Below are 21,462 nucleotides of genomic sequence, written 5' to 3' on the forward strand. Positions count from 1 at the left end.
AGAGAACAACACTCTGTTCTCTTCAACAAGTCTACATTCAGGAGAATCAAAATATCTAGAAGAAAGACAATGTATTTAAGCTATGTTTGAACTGCACTCATCTCACATGCTAGCAAAGCAATGCTCAAAATTCTCCAAGCCAGACTTCAGCAATACGTGAACCGTGAACTTCCAGATGTTCAAGCTGGTTTTAAAAAAGGCAGAGGAACCAGAGATCAAATTGCCAACACCTGCTGGATCATCGAAAAAGCAAGAGAGTTCCAGAAAAACATTTATTTCTGCTTTATTGACTATGCCAACGCCTTTCACTGTGTGGATCACAATAGACTGTGGAAAATTCTGAAAGAGATAGGAATACCAGACCACCTGACCTGCCTCTTGAGAAACCTGTATGCAGATCAGGAAGCAACAGTTAGAATTGGACATTGAACAACAGACTGGTTCCAAATAGGAAAAGGAGTATGTCTAGGCTGTATATTGTCACCCAGCTTATTTAACTTATATGCAGAGTACATCATGAGTAACGTTGGGCTGGAGGAAGCACCAGCTGGAATCAAGATTGCAGGGAGAAATATCAATAACCTCAGATATGCAGATTACACCACCCTTATGGCAGAAAGTGAAGAACTAAAGAGCCTCTTGATGAAAGTGAAAGAGGAGAGTGAAAAAGTTGGCTTAAGGCTTAACATTCAGGAAACTAAGATCATGGCATCCAGTTCCATCACTTCATGGCAAATAGATGGGGAAACAGTGGAAACAGTGGCAGACTTTATTTCTGGGCTCCAAAATCACTGCAGACGGTGATTGCAGCCATGAAATTAAAAGACACTTACTCCTTGGAAGGAAAGTTATGACCAGCGTAGACAGCATATTGAAAAGCAAAGACGTTACTTTTTCAACAAAGGTCCATCTAGTCAAGGCTATGTTTTTTCCAGTGGTCATGTATGGATGTGACAGTTGGACTATAAGGAAAACTGAGAGCCAAAGATTGATGCTTTTGAACTGTGGTGATGGAGAAGACTCTCAAGAGTCCCTTGGACTGCAAGGAGAACCAACTAGCCCATCCTAAATGAGATCAGTCCTGGGTGTTCATTGGAAGGACTGATGCTGAAGCTGAAATTCCAATACTGTGGCCACCTAACGTGAAGAGCTGACTCACTGGGAAAGACCCTGATGCTGGGAAAGGTTGAGGGCAGGAGGAGAAGGGGACAACAGAGAATGAGATGGCTGGATGGCATCACCGACTCGATGGACATGAATTTGAGTAAACTCCAGGAGTTGGTGATGGACAGGGAGGCCTGGCATGCTGCAGTTCATGGGGTTGCACAGAGTCGAACACGACTGAGCGACTGAACTAAATTGTATTGTGATGTTTTTTCCTAAATGTATTGCCAGTTGATTTCAGTTATAATGTTATACAATGGTTTCTGAAGCTGTTGCTTTTTAAAATCCAAATCGGATAGAATACATGTGCCAGTGTCCCTGGGACAGCAACTGATATACTAACTCTGTTCATTTATTCTGAATTAACAGGCACATGGTCTTGATAACTGAACAAGTATTTTTAATCTCATATACCAAAGTGAGTAATGGCTTAGATATAGAGCCTTGTAGTGTCACAGAGATTACACAGTTCCAGGTGGAAACAGTGAAGGACTGTGTTTGATTAGGTCAAACTTCAATGTTCCCAACAATTGGCTAAATTTATATACAAAATTTGAAAAATTTGATCCTAAATATTCAGATTAAATAGAGGTGGTAGGTTTATAATGGGCTTCCCTGATGACTCAGCAGTAAAGAATCTGCCTGCTATGTAGGAGACATAGGTTCAATCTCTGAGTTGGGAAGATCCCCTGAAGAAGGAAATGGCAACCTGCTCCAGTATTCTTGTCTGAAAATCCCATGGATGGAGGTTGAAAAGAGTTGGGTATGACTAAGCATGAACGTAGAGTGAGTTCATAAAAATTAAGAAAGTGAGTTGAAAAGGAGGAAGAAAGAATAGGGAATCTATTTCTGAACTTCAAGACAAATAAGATGTACAGAAATATGAATGTTAATATTATAAGTACAGGAGAAGTGAGTCATTTAATTATAAAAGAATTTTAATAAATCTAAATGTTTAATGATAATAGGAATTAAGTTTAAAGTTTCACATTTTTTCCCTCAGAGTAAATGAATTTTACATTTTCATGTTCTTTATAAATGTTCATTAAAAAGTAACAAAATTAAAAGTTAACTTCAATGGCTGTCTGTGCTTCCCTGGTTGATTGAAAGGACCTCATTGCCCAAAGAAATAAAATTATCTATCCATCTGAATAACTTAATTAGAGCATAGAATTCTGGGTTACTCAAATCAAGTATAATAATGTCTAAAAGATGGTGTGCTCTGGTATCAAGTAGCTGAAATAATGGTAACAAATCAGTGACCAAAATAATTACAGAAGAATAAAATCAGCTGAACAGAGGTTCACACAACAAGGAAGAAGGCTCTCTGTTCTAAACGTATTTAGTCTTACATAGGAAAGCAATGTCTGGGAAGAAAGCTTTACCTGAAAGTTTTAAAAGCCTGTATATCTTCTACCTTTTAATATGGTTTGGTGAAATAAGGAGTCCAGTAGGCATGAATCAGGAAAGAGTCTCCAGTGACTTTTGTCTTATTTTATGTCAACAATGGCTGTGTCTTTACATGAATTTGTGAGAAAACTAACTGTGCATAAGTTCATCTATTCAGACATTTTAAGTGATAAAGTACTTATAATTACCATGTTGGGCAGTTAGAATAGGAAAAAGGAGTCCAGAATGGCAGTGGCTAAAAGAAAAGGAAGGGAAAAGCCCACGAAAACAGAACAAAGGAAGGTCCGAGGACCAGAGTGAGGACCTCAGGTAGAATAAACAACACTCCTGGCTAGCCCAATTTACATAGGGCAGGCCCAGGGGAAGGAGAAATGAAAACAGAAAAAGAGGAGCCAAAATTGGGCTGGGGGGCCTCTCTTCTCTTCACGTCTTTTGGGTCAGCATGCTTTCATGCCTCAAGGATGTATTTTCCTTTACTTTCTAAATAAAACTGAGCTGTAAGACTGGTCTGTTCAAGGACTGTAACACTGGTCCATCTGAGAGCTGTAACACTGGTCGACCCGTCCAGGGGCTGCAATGCTGGTTTGCCACTTCAAATTTTGTTGAAACGAGACAGAACCGAGGAAATGATTAACTCCCCCGACATCTCTGGTGCGGTGACTTTTAACACGGCTGAAACAACCTCAGCTCGGCCCCCAACAAGAAGGAGGCCAAGCACAGCAGGACCCAACTCAGTGGAAGCTCCCACAGTGGAAGCTCCCACAGTGGAAGCTCCCACAGTGAAAGCTCCCACAGTGAAAGCTCCTACAGTGGAAGCTCCCACAGTGGAAGCTCCCACAGTGGAAGCTCCCACAGTGGAAGCAGAGTGAGAAGAAAAGCCAGTGCAGTGGAAGAGACAAGAAGCCCAGTGTACTGGAAGATGCAGTTCAGTGAGGTGAGCCATAGGTGATTCAGCCGTAGGTAAGAGGTGGACTTGTTAGGATTCAGACAGCAGCACACTCCACAGGGTGCGGGCCAGCACAGAGGGCAAGTGCTTTGGCTGTGGAATGTGGTGTGGCTAGCTTTTTCCAGCTAGGTGAACTCATATGCTAATGAGTGGGAGGATCACCCCAACCATCCAGGAACCACACACTCCTCCTTCCTTTGACAGTGCCTTGGAATTGTCCTGCCACCTCTGGGTGTGTCATTTAGCTTGCAGATTGGGGATCACGGTTTAGTTGAATTTGACTTGTCATCTTGGACACATTTTATTTTAATCAGTTTATGTTATGCCCTAGGGGTATGTCATTCTTTCAAAAGTTGTGCCCTGCCCCCTTCCCTCCTGTTTCATGCTCTTTCCTGAACCCCATACGGACCCACAATCTTGCCTCTACAATCTTCTGCAGGGACAACCATAAAATAACCGGCCCTTAGGAGGGAACTATTGTATAATACCCAATCCCTCTAGATATTAAGGCCTTCATCTTCCATGTTTCCTACAACATGTGTAAGAACAGTATATCTCAGTGGACCCACTGGGGCAGGTGACAGGCACAAAATGCCTGCTAGAAGTCCATATGTTGGCATCCCTTCAAACACAGTTGGGCTTCCAGGGATAATGTTTGCCACTTTGGGATTTAGTCCTGCAGGCCATTTGGGCCCAAACGCTTACCACCCTTCTCCTAAAGTTACAAACATACCCTAGGATCAAATCTCCACCTCACTTCTATGGAACATCTGTTGCCTCTTATCAATTTGTTCTTAAGCCACTCACTAAGTCCTACAACCACGATCCTGCCCCCTTGCAGGGAACATTGATCCACCCCAATTATTATTAAAAAACTTTTAATACCCCTAGCAGGACCAGATAACCTATTCCTTTGTCATTACTTCTGATATTACCTAAAGTGGGTCTATGACAATGAAATGTCTACCATTGGAGACAAACTAACCAGCTCTTATAGAGGACTAGGGGAGGAAATCAGTGACTTACATTCCCTCAGAGCAGTAAGAGGATAAGGCTTATGGCTGCTTCTCCAGGTTCCCAGTCTCTGGGCACAGGCTTGGATTGCTTTACATCATGATTATCTATTCCCATCTGCAGTGAACAAACTGGCAATGAGTTAAAATTATAACCCCTTAATCCTACCCAGCACTGGTCACACTAGAGACCTTGGGGATATCCAACTCCAGTCCAGGGGTTCCAGGATCCTCAAAAGGTTGTCATGCCTCAACCTGCTCAGGGATCCGCGAGTCCAGGGGTCCCAGAAGGTCGACATGCCTTGACCTGCCTGGGGATTCAATCTCCAGGAGGCTGTCACACCTCAGCCTGCCTGGGAATCTGCACCCTGACCTGGGGATGCCTGGCTTTCAGGCTGCAACAGTACTGGGTAGGATAAGCTTCAGAAAGATTCATTCCTAAGGAAGTCCACCCATGGAAATTGAAGGAGGCCTATTAGTTTTTTCTTTTTTCTTTTCCTCCCTGTCATCACTGTCTTTCAGATAGGAAATAACCAATCCACTTGCCGACAGAAACCCTTGAGATGCATCCTTGATAACGGGAAGCTCTTAGATCCTCTAACTCTAAGGAAACATTGCTTAAAATTATTTTGTGCCACTGCCTTGCCATGGTATCCTCTTGGGGAAAGGAACACTGGCCTGAGGATAGGAGTTTAAAATTACAGCTAGAATTATTCTGCAAAAGACAAAGGAAATGGACAGAGATCCCCTACATCCAAATTTTCTTCCAACTAAGAGATATGAAGGAACTCTGTCTTAAGTATGGGATTATTGTATGCCCTAAAAGTGGGACTACTAGGCAAATGGTGTTAGGTACAGACAACAAGAGAAGGAACCTCCCCGTGAAGGCTCACCTCCCATGGCTCCTGAGTTGCCTGAAGCTCCTTCTTTGTATCCAAACGTGACCCCGTATCTGGGAGCACCTCCTCCACAAAAGACCCTTAGTTGAAACTAGAGGAGATTTCAGACCAACCTGGGTCCATAAGCCCCTCTCCCTCTTAGAACTAAGACAGATCAAACAAGACTTGTGAAGCTATACAGATGACCCAGGCAAATATATAGATACATTCCAAACAGATTACCTTGACCTTTGACTTGATGTTGAAGGACATCATGGTCATATTTAGTCAAACTTTATCTGACCTTGAGCATGCTAGAGCCTTTAAGGAAGCCCAAAAGTATGCTACAGGGCTTCACATGTCAAGTGATAAGTGGGGAAACTGCAGTCCCCTCCTCCGATCCTAATTGGAATTATAATGACCCTGAGCACATCTAGGAAAGAGATTATTTTCTGATCTGTGTGAAGGCAGGACTGAAAGCAGCCCAGCAAAAAGTAATCAGCTATGCCCAGGTCTCAGCAATAACTCAGGAGCCCAACGAGAACACCATTGCCTTTCTCGAAAGGCTAGAAGAGGCCCTCTAAGAGTTTGCCACTTTGGACTTAGACTCTTAGGAGGGACAGGTGATTTTAAGGGAAAAATTCCTCTTTCAATGTTCATTAGACATCAGAATAAAGTTACAGCAGCTACAGCAGCAGGACACTGCTGCCTCTTTAGATGAGATGGTCCAGGCAGCCACCAATACCTTTTATAACAGAAAACAGGAGAAGAAGGCCAAGGCCCAGAAGAGGGAGGAAAGGAAAGAGATAAGGCATCCCAGATGCTGGCTCCCCTCCAGGGAAGCGCTGTGGCAAATCTCAAGTCCTTGAAGGATTAGGCAGGAGGCAAATGCCTTATCTCTAGACAGGAAAGGCATTGGGCCAGAGTGTCCAAACTGTGACAAGTCTCCTCAAATGGCTTGCTACAAATGCCATCAACTGGGACATTGGGTGGCACTCTGCCTTTGGGACCCAAGAGCCTCAAGGTCAAGAGCCATGCTTTTCCTCATGATGGTTCAACAGGACTGAAGCTGCCCACTCCAGCGAGCCCACCTGTCACAGATAACCATCATGGGGTTGGAGCCAAGGGTGCAACTGGATGTGGCAGGTAAGTCCAAGAATTTCTTGGTTGACACAGGGGCTACCTACTCTGTCCTGACCTCCTACTCAAGAGCCTTCTAATCCCAAACCTGTACCATTTTGTGTGCTACAGGAAAAACAATTACTTAAAGATTCACCCGAGTGGTGCTTTGTTTGTGGGATGGACCAATATTTTCCCACCAGTTTCTGGTGGTCCCTGAGTGTCCTATTCCCTTACTGGGATGAGATATACTTACTAAACTGGGGACCACCTTTGTGATGAGAAGCTTTTCAGCCCCTAGAACCCTACAGCTTCTGGTTACTACTGAACAATCCAATGCACTTTCTCCAATAGAGAGAGACCAAAAACTAGGGGAGGACAAAATTAACCCCTAGGTGTGGAGCAGGGAACTCCTAGATGAGCCCACCAAGCTGAACCAGTCATCACTGTCCTCCGAGATCCCACTCAACTTCCTAACCAGAAACAATATCCCCTCAGAAGAGAAGCTCAGGAAAGACTACAGCCTTTAACAAATAAATTCCTTGCCTGTGGGCTATTGGTCCCCACCAATTAGTCTGGTAACACCCCAATCCTCCCTGTAAAGAAAAAGAACGGAACCTGGTGAATGGTTCACGATCTCCAGATCATAAATGAAGCTGTAGTCCCCCTCCATCCCACAGTACCCAATCCCTATGTAATCTTGGGAGAAATTCTGCCCAGTGCCAAGTGGTTTACAGTCTTTGATCTCAAAGATGCATTCTTGTGCATACCACTGGCTAAAGAATCCCAATACCTTTTTGCTTCTTAGACCATATTACCTCAGGGGTTCAGAGATAGCCCTGACCAGTTTGGGCAGGCTCTTAGCCAGGATCTCCTAGGTCTGGACCTGGGACCTAATGGGAAAATATTACAATATGTGGATAACCTACTAAAACGCTCTCCAGATGAGAAAAATGTCCAACATTATGCAATTCAGGTTTTCAACATTTTGGCAGAGAGGGGATATAAAGTCCCCTGTGCTAAGGCACAGATGGTCAAGACAAAGGTCACCTACCAGGGGGTTCAGGTTACACACGGGTCCAGGAGGCTGTCCTTTGAACGGGTACAGAAATCCTCCAATTGCCCTACAAGACTCAAAAACAGTTGCAAACTTTCCTGGGGCTGAGTATTGTAGAATCTGGATACCCAACTATATTTAATTGCCCAGCCCTTATATGAAAGCTTGAAGGGACAGGATGATTCAATTCCATTGATGAGGGGAATTCCTCAAAAGAAAGCAGTTCAGTTCAGTTCAGTCGCTCAGTCCTGTCTGACTTTTTGCGACCCCATGAATTGCAGCACTCCAGGCCTCCCTGTCCATCACCAACCCTCAGAGTTCACTCAAACTCATGTCCATCGAGTCAGTGATGCCATCCAGCCATCTCATCCTCTGTCATCCCCTTCTCCTCCTGCCCTCAATCCCTCTCAGCATCAGAGTCTTTTCCAATGAGTCAACTCTTTGCATGAGGTGGCCAAAGTACTGGAGTTTCAGCTTTAGCATCATTCCTTCCAAAGAACACCCAGGACCAATTTCCTTTAGAATGGACTGGTTGGATCTCCTTACAGTCTAAGGGACTCTCAAGAAAGCAGAGGCTACACTAAAACAAGCCTTCACTAAATCACCTGCCTTGAGGTTGCCAGACCCAGAAAAAGCATTCCAACTTTATGTCCATGTAAAAGAAGGAATAGCCTTGGGAGTGTTAACACAAAGGTTGGGACCTGAGCCCCAGCATGTAGCTTACTTATCCAAGAGGCTCGATCCAACCGCCCGAGGCTGGATTCCCTGCCTTCAAAATCTTGCAGCTATTGCAGTCCTGTTAGAAGATGTTTTTAAACTCTCTTTTGGGGGCAAACTAACTATTTTTACCAGCCACCAAGTGAAACAACTCTTAAATGGGAGAGGCCACTTATGGATGTCTGATCAAAGAATCATCAGATATCTAGCAGTACTGATGGAAAAACCACCACATCCCCTTGTGAGGTTCTTATCCCAGCCACCCTCCTGCCGACCCCCGAGGGCTCTCTCCCCTTTTACTCTTGCCTCGAAACCTTGGACCGCTGGACAAAACCCTGAGAGGGATTGTCAGAAGATCCTCTGACCAATCCCGAAGGAATCTGGTACACTGATGGAAGCAGCTTTGTCTTGGATGGAAAAAGAGCTGGATATGTAGTACTCTTCAATATTTAGACCGTAGTGGCTAAACCTTTGCCACCAGGTACTTCAGCCCAATTAGCTGAAGCCCTGACTCGAGCTTTAGAGTTGGGAAAAGGAAAAAGAGTAGCCATTTACCCTGACTCTGAGTATGCCTTTCTGGTGCTACATGCACATGCTGCTATTTGGAAAGAAAGAGGCCACTTGACCACCCTAGGATCCCCAATCAAATATGGTGATCAGATCCTTAGACTCTTGGAGGCAGTCATCTGCCCGCTGAGGTTTCACTCTCCCACTGTAAAGGACACCAAAAAGGGAGCATAGAAGTGGCACGAGGGAACCAAGACGCTGATCAGGCAGCTAAGAGAGCAGCATTACAGAACAATGACATAAGAGGGGTTGCCACCTTAGTTCCACAGACTAATTTGCCAGGAACTCCTTCATACACTGAAGGTGAGACTCTTAAAGCTAAGCATGAGCGCTTTCAAGAAGATCATATGGGGTGGTTCCCAAAGGAGGGACTCCTTTTTCTGCCTGGAAAGCTCCAATGGAAGTTGGTTAACTCGTTACATGCCACCAGTCATTTAGGGGAAAAGGCCCTCCAAAGATTACTAGAAAGGTCCTTCAGTGGAGCAAGCCTCCAAATGACTATAAAGCAAGTGGTCTTCTCTTGTTCAACTTGACAATTAAACAACCCCTAAGAAGTTCAAAGGCCCCAGCTGGCTCAGCCCGCCCAACAACATGGGACCTACCCAGGAGAGGACTGGCCAATGGACTTCACCCAGATGCCAGTTTTTCAAGGGTATAACTACCTATTAGTCATGATAGATACATTCACAGGATTGATTGAAGGCTTTCCCACCTGCACTGAGAAGACTTGAGGAGGTGCTTAAAAAAACAAACAAACAAACAAACAAAGAGTGGTCCATGAAATCATTCTGAGATTTGGTCTGTCCAGGTCATTGCAAAGTGACAGTGGAACATCATTTACTTCTAAGGTCACCCAAGGGGTCTCTAAAGCATTGGGCATTACTTATTATCTCCATTGTGCCTGGAGGCCTCAGTCTTTAGGAAAAGGAGAAAGAGCCAACCAATTCTTAAAATTAGTGATAAAAAAGATGACCCAGGAGAGACCTTTCTGGGATGGAAGGAGGCTTTACCGACAGCTTTCCTTCACACCTGTATTGCCCCTAAGGAACAGGTTTGTCTTAGTCCTTATGAGATGCTATATGGGAGACCTTTTGTTTATGTCAATGACCTCTCTGTCTTATACCATGGTCACTGGGCAATTCCAATAGGATATATGCTTGTGGGGTGTCAACCAGGACCCAAAAATTCTAAGGAGTCATCACTATATGCTCCAGGGAATCAGGTCCTAATTAAAGTCTGGAAAGATGGGTCCCCAAAGGCTCAACTCCAGCCCACATGGAAGGGCCCCTACACTGTAAGAATACCAGTAGTGACTCCTGGATTCACTACTCAGGAGTCAAGTCATGGAAGAAAACAGAAGAGGACACTCAATACACCTGTGAGCCCCTGGGAGATCTCAGATAACTATTCAGAACTAAAAATGATTGTCATTCTAATGAACACCCCCAAAATTAAGTTTCTGAGAATAAGATTTCTCAGGACAGCTCTAAAGTGTCAACACAGCTTGGCAAGGGTTCTATTCCAAAACAGACAGGAGATAGATCTCCTGATCCCTGAACAAGGAGGAACTGAACCATCCTGAATGAGATGTGTTACTTCTGGGTAAATACCTCCAGCTAAGTTAAAGAAAGTGTCACAGTCCTCAAGAAAAACATTCAGACCCTACAGGATCTCAAAGAACAAACTGAGAGTTCTCAGGATGGTTACAATCTCTCTTTAGGGGATTCTCCTGGTGAGGGGGAATTTGGAGTTGGATAATGCCCCCACTAGTCCTTGTTATACCATATTGATTCGGCCTATGATTGATTCTGCCTATGATTGATTCATGTATTATCAATTGTCTAACCCATTTTGTCTCTGCCCAGGTCAAAAGCTACAATATGCAATTCCAGTTCAACAAGGATATATAAAATTTCAGCTGACCATGTAAAATATCACTTAACCTTGGATGGACACTGCTATAAGGACTCTGAGGCTTGAGACTAGCAAGAGGGGGAGGCCCAATGCCCCTCGCCCTCCCATTTCAGCAAGAAGTAGCCAGAGAGACCTCAACACCCCTATTCTCAAAAATGGGGCCTCCCATCTCTTGAGGCAGGGATGTTAGGTAGTTAGAATAGCAAAAACGAGTCCAGAATGGTGGAGCTAAAAGACAAGGAAGGGAAAAGCCCACAAAAATAGAACAAAGGAAGGTCTGAGGACTGGAGTGAGGACCTCAGGTAAAACGAACAGCACTCCTGGCTAGCCCAGTTTACATAAGGCAAGCCCAGTGGGAGAAGAAAAAACATATAAAAAGAGAAGCCAACATTGGGCTGAGGGCTTCTCTTCTCTTCATATCTTTTGGGTCGGCATGCCCTCACACATCGAGTATGTATTTTCCTTTACTTTCTAAATAAAACTGAGCCATAGCACGGAGCTGTAACACTGGTCCATTCGAGGGCTGTAACACTGGTCTGTCCAAGGGCTCCAACACTGGTCCGTCCAAGGGCTCCAATACTGTTCCGTCACTTCAAATTTTTGTTGCAACGACACAGAACCGAGGAAAACACAAACTCCCCAAACAAGCACACATGTGGTAGAAGTCTGCTTCTGAAACTACTAGAAGCTGATGGTTTAGTTCGGAAGTCTTTTTAAAACTTAAAAGGCATTAAAAGTGCTATATTTATAAGAAAATTTATCTGTTGCTGCAATTTCTTTTAAGCTAATGCTGAACATCATTTTCAACTATTCATTTCACATGCTTTCAACTGTTCCTTATATTAGAATGACTGATTTCTACAGTCTCTTTTAATTTCCCAAGCCAAAATTGGACTAAACAACATCAACAGGAACCTTAAATTCAATAAACATAAAAGTGAAAAATCATGACCCCTAATGAAGTTCATAATGACCTATCCCCTCTGATTTTTTCTTTTCTTTTTTTGAGAATGAAAAAAAGAAACAATGCCTAGAAACCTACAGTAAAAATCTGCATGTTCCACTCCATGAAATTCTTTTCAACATTGTTGTACCCAGGCCATTTTATCAAAACAGAAAGAACCTCCACCCAAAACTTGGTTTGAATGTGGTGACAGATGATGACAAGCATAAACCAAGAAGGTAGGAAAAGAGTTATGACTTACATAATTGAGAGCTCCAGGATGAGCCGTGCTGTCTCAAGCAGGTCCAAAATGGCATGAGAAAACAAAGAGAGCAGTCTGGGTTCAGGCTTTCATTGTGGTTAGGGGTGGGCCTGAGTGAGGATTCCCATAGGAACTGAGATGGTTGGGTGGTTTGAATCTCCTACACATACTAAAGGTGCAACACCTGGGCTTCTTTCTCATTGTGCCCAGGTGAGAAGCATAGGAAAAGCCAGATGTGAGGCTTAAAAGTAATTTGCAACCAAATGTCATAACAGAGTTTAACTTTTTATTACAAACCTCATCCACACAATCACTGACATGTTCTTCCAATATACAACACAAATCTTTCTTCAAGTTTTTCTTTTTTCTCTTCCTACTGTATTTTAGTTTTAACTTATCCTTTTTGTCTGATATATGCAATGGGTTTCTGACTCATCAGATTACCATAGTTTTGTATTCAAATTCTATCCTTCATACAGTTTCTAGAACACAGCAAGAATTGTACATTTTCCCCCAAAGCATTACCTCCTCTAAAACCCTGTGTTAAATAAAACTAAAGGACATCTTCACTGTGGCACATGCAATCTGATCGATCTATTTACTTTCCTGCTATCCATCTATCCATCCATTCATCTACCATCCATCAATATGCCACCCTCTTATGTGACTAATATGAAGGAATGTAGAGAGAAAAAATAAATAAATAAATAAAGTTTGCCCTTTTCTCCTCCTCAAGAGCCCCAGACACCTTTCTGCTCCTCCTTGGACTCCCTGGATTTCTAATCAACCTAAGGACTAACTCTATTAGCACAATCTGAGATTTAGAGTTAGATCAAATAATTAGAATTATTTCAATTAAGAATGTGATCAAAGCTCAAATAATTTAAAATATCATTTCAGTCTTTATGTAATTTAAAAGGTGTATTTCCAGCTAATGATGAGCAGGTGATAAAGTAAGTGCTGCTGCTGCTGCTAAGTTGCTTCAGTCGTGTCCAACTCTGTGCGACCCCATAGATGGCAGCCTATCAGGCTCCTCCGTCCTTGGGATTCCCCAGGCAAGAACACTGGAGTGGGTTGCCATTTCCTTCTCCAATGCATGAAAGTAAAAAGTGAAAGTAAAGTTGCTCAGTCATGTCTGACTCTTTGCGACCCCATGGGCTGCAGCCCACCAGGCTCCTCCATCCATGGGACTTTCCAGGCAAGAGTACTGGCGTGGGGTGCCAAGTAAGTGACCCTAGGTCAATTCCTCCCAAGTGTGCTTAATGGCTTTTCCCACCGTACACTCTTAAGAAAGGGCTTCCCATCAAGATCGCAAAGGCACTGTCCACTGTGAATACAGCTGCATGTGCACAAAACTCATTAATGACCAAAATACCGTATTCTAACATTTTGGCGAATAAAAGCATGTGAATAACATTTTTTAAAGTTTTCAAAATAACATTTTGAAATGGAAATACTGGACATAATAATTATGTATACCAGTTTTTTTCCCTATACATGATGAATCTGAACCTTTAATTTGGCTGCATATACAATAACAGATTTCAAAAGTAACTAAACAGAAACTTGAAGATAACTATTATGAATTACTTTCTATTATTTTGAAAGGGTGAAAGTAAAATACTGCATGGTATATGAAATTTTTTCATTTTGTACACTCGATTGATAGAATTTAGTGTATTCTTAACTTATTTAACAAAGGAATTCATGTCACTAGTATTCGGGAGATATTCAATACTTGAAAGTAAAAAATACATCTTTAGCAAAATATCATATTTTTCTCCAGTTTGATCCTAGATATTCTCTAAAACTGAAAAAGCTGTACACAATTAAGACTAGGAACTGAGTATCTGTTTTCATTTGGGAGTAACCAGCATATAATGTAAAAGACATAAGGCCATCCACGGGTTTGATTTAGAAGTAAAATAACTGTAGGCCACTTTTGTTTATATTTTAATAATAAACTATGATTCAATATGCAATACAAACAATTAAAAATATTAAACATCTCCAAATATTTGTCTTTCTGTATTTGCATGGAGCAATTTTACACGATGAGAAACATAATGTAATTTAAATACAGCACAATGCTTTCCATATGTGTACCCACAGAGTGTTTCATAAATTTGGAAAGTCAAATTAAATCAAGTTTATAGCTGTACAAATGTGTTTTTGTGTAGCCTCTCTTTCCCTGCTTAAGCTAATGTTCAGAGTTCTAAAATAATATGACAAAAATAAATAGCATAATTGGCCATCCAAAAAAATCTGATTGCCACATATAAGAATTTTAATTTATAAAAACTAAGTCATTTTAAAACATATTGACTTCATAGTTAAGCCGATTAGACAAGTAACATGCTTTAATGTTACCTTTTAATAGTTTCTTAAAAGATATTTTTAAAAAAATGGTGTCAATTTGTAACTGTGAATACAGATACAGTAAAATGTCAGTGATAACAACTATATGCTTTGATACTGCCTTCATTTTTCGTAATTCAGACAGAAGTATAATATATGACATACTCATTTTGTATGCTGCTGCTGCTGCTGCTATATCATTTTAGTTGTGTCTGACTCTGTGTGACCCCATAGGCGGCAGCCCACCAGGCTCCCCCATCCCTGGGATTCTCCAGGCAAGAACACTGGAGTGGGTTGCCATTTCCTTCTCCAAAGCGTGAAAGTGAAAAGTGAAAGTGAAGTCGCTCAGTCATGTCTGACTCTACGCGACCCCATGGACAGCAGCCTACCAGGCTCCTCCATCCATAGGATTTTCCAGGCAAGAGTACTGGAGTGGGGTGCCATTGCCTTCTCTGCATTTTATATGAAACAGAGAAATAAAAAATTTTTGAAACTTTGAGGTGATAGATACCTACCTTAAAATCCTTGGTGATCCTCATTGCTTTCTTCTTCCCTTCAATCATCAATATCCACAGCAATTTATCTTCTTCCTGAGAGTAAGAAGATGGTATGTATGAAGATGTACTTTTTCCATCAAAAAACCAAGTTGCTGCTGAAAAAGTTTATCAAACACACGCTTTGTGACTTATCCCTCCAAGTTAACGGTGACTGTGGAAATGCTGGTAACATACAGGCCCACTGTGGGTCACTGTTATAGACCTTCAACCATACTGTGTTTGAATACAGTCTAATAGTCAACATATAGTTAAATAATTTAGGGTTAGAGTTTTTGAGTTTTTTCCTAGTAAGATTCAGCTTCTACATTTGTATTTCATTCAAACCCAGGCAGATTGTTTATATTCTAGCAAGAAATATTTATTCTTTACCATTGCTAGTTCAGTTCAGTGGGTCAGTCATGTTAAATTCTTTGTGACCCCATGGACTGCAGGACACCAGGCCTCCGTGAATATAATGAACTCCCGGAGTTTACTCAAACTCATGATTATTGAATTAGTGAAGGCATCCAGCCATCTCATCTTTTGTCTTCCCCTTCTCCTCCCGCCTTCAATCTTTCCCAGCATCAGAGTCTTTTCAAATGATTCAGTTCTTCACATCAGGTGGCCAAAGTACAGAGTTTCAGCTTCAACATCGTCCTTCCAATGAGCATTCAGGACTAATTTCCTTTAGGATGGACTGGCTGGATCTCCTTGTAGTCCAAGGGACTCTCAAGAGTCTTCTTCAACACCACAGTTCAAAAGCATCAATTCTTTGGTGCTTGGTTTTCTGTATAATCCAATGTTCACATTAATACATGACTACTGGAAAAACTACAGATTTCACTAGCTGACATTTGTTGGCAAATTTATGTCTCTGCTTTTTAATATGCTGTCTAGGTTGATCATAACTTTTCTTCCAAGGAGCAAGCACCTGTTAATTTCATGGCTTCAGTCACTATCTGCAATGACTTTGAAGCCCAAAAATATAAAGTTTGTCACTGTTTCCATTGTTTCCCCATCTATTTGCCATAAAGTGATGCGACCACATGTCATGATCTAAGTTTTCTGAATGTTGAGTTTTAAGCCAAATTTTTCACTCTTCTCTTTCACTTTCATCAAGAGGCTCCTTAGTTGTTCTTCACTTTCTGCCATAAGGATGGTGTCATTTGCATATCTGAGGTTATTGGTATCTCTCCTGGCAATCTTGGTTCCAGCTTCTGCTTCATCTAGCCCAGCGTTTCTCATGATGTACTCTGCATATAAGTTAAATAAGCAGGGATACAATATACAGTCTTGAAGTACTTCTTTCCCTATTTAGAATCAGTCTGTTTTTCCATGTCCAGGTCTAACTGTTGCTTCCTGACTTGCATACAGATTTCTCAAGAGGCAGGTCAGGTGGTCTTGTACTTCCATCTCTTTAACAATTTATCATACTTTGTTGCGATACTCACAGTCAAAGGCTTTGGCATAGTCAATAAAGCAGAAGTAGATGATCTGGAATTTTCTTGCCTTTTCTATGATCCAAGGGATGTTGGCAATTTGACCTCTAGTTTCTCCGCCTTGTCAAAATCCAGCTTGAACATCTAGAAGTTTACATTTCACATACTGTTGAAGCCTGGCTTGGAGAATTTTGAGCATTACTTTGCTAGGTTGTGAGATGAGTGCAATTGTGCGGTAGTCTGAGGATTCTCTGGCATAGCCTTTCTTTAGGATTGGAATAAAAACTGACCTTTTCCAGTCCTGTGGCCACTGCAGAGTTTTCCAAATTTGCTGGCATATTGAGTGCAGCACATTCTCAGCATCATCTTTTAGGATTTGAAATAGCTCAAATGGAATTCCATCACCTCCACTAGCCTTGTTTGTAGTGATGCTTTCTAAGACCCACCTCACTTTGCATTCCAGGATGTCTGGCTTTAGGTGACTGATCACACTATTGTGATTATTTGAGTCAAGAAGATCTTTTCTGTGTAGCTCTTCTGTGTATTCTTACCACCTCTTCTTAATATCTTCTGATTCTGTTAGGTCCATACAATTTCTGTCCTTTAATGAACCCATTTTTGCATGAAAATTTCCCTTGGTATATCTAATTTTCTTGGAAAGCTCTCTACTCTTTCTCATTCTATTGTTTTCCTCTATTTTTTTGCACTGATCACTGAAGAAGGCTTTCTTATCTCTCCTTGCAATTCTTTGGAACTCTGCATTCAAATGGGTATAGCTTTCCTTTTCTCCTTTGCTTTTTGCTTCTCTTCTTTTCATAGCTATTTGTAATACCTCATCAAACAACCATTTTTCCTTTCTACATTTCTTTTTCTTGGGGATGATTTTGATCCCAGCCTCTTGTACAATGTCAAGAACCTCCATCCATAGATTTTCAGGCACTCTGTCGATCAGATCTAATCCTTTGAATCTATTTGCCACTTCCACTCTATAATTATAAGGGGTTTGATTTAGATCATACCTCAATGGTCTAGTGGTTTTCCCTACTTTCTTCAAATTAAGTCTGAATTTGGCAATAAGGAGTTCACAATCTGAGCCACAGTCATCTCCCAGTCTTGTTTTTGCTGGCTGTATAGAGCTTCTCCATCTTTGGCTGCAAAGAATATAATCAATCTGATTTCAGTGTTGACTATCTGGTGATGTTCATGTGTAGAGTCTTCTCTTGTGTTGGTGGAAGAGGGTGTTTGCTATGACCAGTGCATTTTCTTGGCAAACCTCTATTAGTCGTTGCCCTGCTTCATTTTGTACTCCAAGGCCAAATTTTCCTGTTACTCCAGGTATTTCTTGCCTTCCTACTTTTGCATTCCAGTCCCTTATAATGAAACTTTTTTGGGTGTTAGTTCTAAAAGGTCTTGTAGGTCTTCATAGAACCATTCAACTTCATCTTTTTCAGCATTATTGGTTGGGGCATAGACTTGGATTATCATGATAATGAACGGTTTGCCTTGGAAATGAATAAAGATCATTCTGTCGTTTTTGAGACTGCATCCAAGTGCTGCATTTTTTGATTTGTTTGTTGACTACGATGGGTACTCCATTTCTTCTAAGGAATTCTTGCCAACGGTAGTAGATATGATTGTCATCTGAGTTAAATTCACCCATTCCAGTCCACTTTAGTTTGCTGATTCCTAAAATGTCAATGTTCACTATTGCCATCTACTGTTTGACCACTTCCAAGTTACCTTGATTCATGGACCTAATATTTCCAGTTCCTATGCAATATTGCTCTTTACAGCATTGGAGTTTATTTCCATTACCAGTCACATCCACAACTGGGTATTGTTTTTCCTTTGGCTCTGTCTCTTCATTCTTTCTGGAGTTATTTCTCCACTGATCTCCATTAGCATATTGGGTACCTACTGACCTGGGGAGTTCATCTTTCAATGTCCTAACTTTCTGCCTTTTCATATTTTTAATAGGGTTCTCAAGGCAAGAAAACTGAAGTGGTTTGCCATTTCCTTCTCCAGTGGACCACATTTTGCCAGAACTCTCCACCAACCCATCTGTCTTGGGTGGCCCTACGTGGCATGGCTCTTAGTTTCACTGAGTTAGAGAAGACTGTGGTCCATGTGATCAGATTGGTTAGTTTTCTGTGATTGTGGTTTTCAGTCTGTCTGCCCTCTGATGGAGAAGGATAAGAGGCTTATGGAAGCTTCCTGATGGGAGAGACTGACTCAGGGGGAAACTGGGTCTTGTTCTGATGGGTGGGGCCATGCTCAGTAAATCTTTATCCAATTTTATGTTGACAGGTCAGGCTGTGTTCCCTCCCTGTTATTTACCTGGTGCCAAACTATGGTGGAGGTAATGAAGATGGACCTTCAAAAGGTCCTATGCAGGCACTGCTACACTCAGTGCCCCCGACCCTGCAGCAGCCCACCGCTGAACCTTTCCTCCACCAGGGACTCCTGGACACACATAGGCAAGTCCGGATCAGTCTCTTGTGGGGTCACTGCTCCTTTCTCCTGGGTGCTGGTGCACTCAAGGTTTTGTGTGTGTGTGTGTGTGTGTGCCCTCCAAGAATCTGTTTCCCCAGTCCTGTGTAAGTTCTGGCAGTTCTGTGGTAGGGTTAATGGTGACCTCCTCCAAGAGGGCTTATGCCATACCCAGGTCTGCTGCTCCCAGAGCCCCTACCCCAGCAACAGTCCACTGTTGACCTTTACCTCCACATGAGACACTCAAACACAGTTCTGTCTCAGTCTCCGTGGTGTCTCTAGGTTCTGGTGCACACAAGGTTTGTTTGAGCCCTCTGAGCATCTCTGGCTGGTATGAGGTGTGATTTTAAACGCAATTTTGCCCCTCCTACCATCTTGTTGGTGGCTTCTCCTTTACCGTTGGATGCTGGGTATCTTCTCAAAGTCACTCCAGTGCTGCACAGCTGCCACTCCAGTGCCTACAGTCTTGCTGGGGCTTCTCTGTCCTTGGATGTGGGGTATCTCCTCACAGTCTCTCCAGCACTGTGCAGCTGCCACTGCTTAAGTCCATTACATCTTTCACAAATGCCTCAAGAAATCATATCATCTGGAAAGTCTAGGTCTGAGACAAACACAGGTGTTAACTTCTGATAACATGTGTTTATGGTTAGTGGTCTGCTTTGGCCTGAAGAAAAATGCTCTGTCACTGAATTTTCTTCCACATCCACATGTGTTGATGTGCATCCCTGCAGGTCTAGCATTTCTAAAGAGCTGACACAGATTCCTCAGACCTTCATAACAGGGGATTTTTTTCAGTTGAAATGTATTTGACTTATCGTTTAGTTTCAGTGTCCAACATAGTGATTTCATTTAGTTACTATACACTGTTCACCATAAGTCTAGAAATGATCTGTCACTATACAATGTTATTAAGTAGTAACTATATTCTGTACACTATACATTACATCAACCCTGACTTGCTTATAACTAGCATTTTGCACCTCTTAATCCCCTTTACCTATTTTACCCTAACCGCACAAGCTCCGCTCTGCTGTCCATCTTTTTTCTTGTCTGATTGCTGTGACCAGGACTTCCAATACCATATTGAATAATAGAGACAACAGTGGATATACTTGTCTTCTGATCTTAGCAGAAAATATTTTAGCTTTTCAGCACTGTGACTATGTTAGCTGCGGGCTTGTTATATACAGTCTTTATTATGTTGAGGTATGTTCCCTCTATACTCACTTTTGTTGAGAGCTTTATCATAAATGGATATTAAACTTTGCCAAATGCTTTTGCCACATCTATTGAAATGATCATGTGATTTTTGTGTATTTTCTAAATTAGTGTACCATACAGTTTAATTTTTGGATACTTCACCATTCATGTATCCCTGGAATAAATCCCTCTTGATTATAATCATTTTAATGCATTGTTGAACTCAATTTTCTAGTTGGGTTCAGAATTTTTGCATTTATCTTTATTGTGGTTACTGGCCTGTAATTTTATTATTTCACAGTTTGCATCTGGTTTTGCTATCAGGGTAATGATGGCTTCCTGGAATGGAGTGTGGAAGTGTTTATTTCTTCTTCAATTTTTAAATTTTTAGAACAGTTTAAAATGAATAGGTTTAAATTCTTCTTTAAATATTTGCTAGAATTTCCCTGTGAAAATTCTGTGATGTCCTGGACTTGTGTTTGTTGGGAAAGTTTTATTACTGATTCAATTTCATTACTAATGATCAGTCTTGTCCAATTTTCTCTTCCTGAATCCATGTTAGAAAATTATGCTTCCAGGAATTTATCTCTTTTCTTTTAGGTTATATAATTTGTTTGCATATAATAATTTCTAGTAATCTTATATGATCCTTTGTATTTCTGCAGTGTCAGTTGTAAATTTTCCTGTTTCATTTTTGATTTTATTTAGTTGGGTTTTCTCTCTCTTTTTCTTGATGAGTATGACTAAAGGTTTTTCCATTTTGTCTATCTTTTCAAAGAAACAGCTCCTAGTTTCATCAATCTTTTCTATTGCTTTTTTAGTCTGTATGTCATTTACTTTCACTATGATCATGGGACTGTTTTAGTAGTATTTCATAATATTTATCATTTCAATTTTTAAAATATATTTGGCTTGAATATAGAATGTCAAGGTCTAGGAAGACAAAACAGTTCACTATTGAGAATATCTGGTGATATCATTAAATTTATTTCATTTCCCATTTAATTTACCACTACATTAATAGAGATAAATATCATATCATAGGTATTAACACTCTAAAATTCTAGGAGAAATAGAGATTATACTGCAAATAAAATTTTTCACTGGCATTCATATCAAAGTCATGCTGACAGCATTTAAAAAATATATTATCATTATCAGTGAATGTATCACCCTAAAGGAACATTTTGACAATAGTGAACAGAAAACCAAGTAAGTGGAAGGATACACCATATTTCTGGTGGGAACTTTTCACATTTTAAAGATGTCAATACTGTTAATGTGTTCCCTGCCAAAATACCAACAGTGCATGTTCTTTCTCTGATTAAAAAAAATGGTAAAAATTTATATAAAAATGAAAAAGTTCAAAAATGTCAAAGTCAGTCTTGAAATAGCATAATGATGCATGATTTCTTCTATCAGTTATGAAGAGCTACTAAAAGAAAAACC

At 41.2% G+C, this 21,462-nt stretch overlaps 1 long non-coding RNA gene across 1 annotated transcript in view; it reads right to left on the reverse strand.

Annotated features, from left to right (window-relative positions):
* Window positions 1-19,717, reverse strand: part of LOC108636201 — an 84,409-nt gene extending 64,692 nt beyond the window's left edge. The window contains exons 1-2 of the long non-coding RNA XR_001918167.1: window positions 19,211-19,717; window positions 14,864-14,938 (exon numbers count right to left, since the gene is read on the reverse strand). This is a non-coding gene — a long non-coding RNA (uncharacterized LOC108636201). The remainder of the gene's footprint in view (window positions 1-14,863; window positions 14,939-19,210) is intronic.

The sequence above is a fragment of the Capra hircus genome, chromosome 6 (assembly GCF_001704415.2).
Source record: "Capra hircus breed San Clemente chromosome 6, ASM170441v1, whole genome shotgun sequence".
In the NCBI taxonomy this organism is placed as follows: domain Eukaryota; kingdom Metazoa; phylum Chordata; class Mammalia; order Artiodactyla; family Bovidae; genus Capra; species Capra hircus.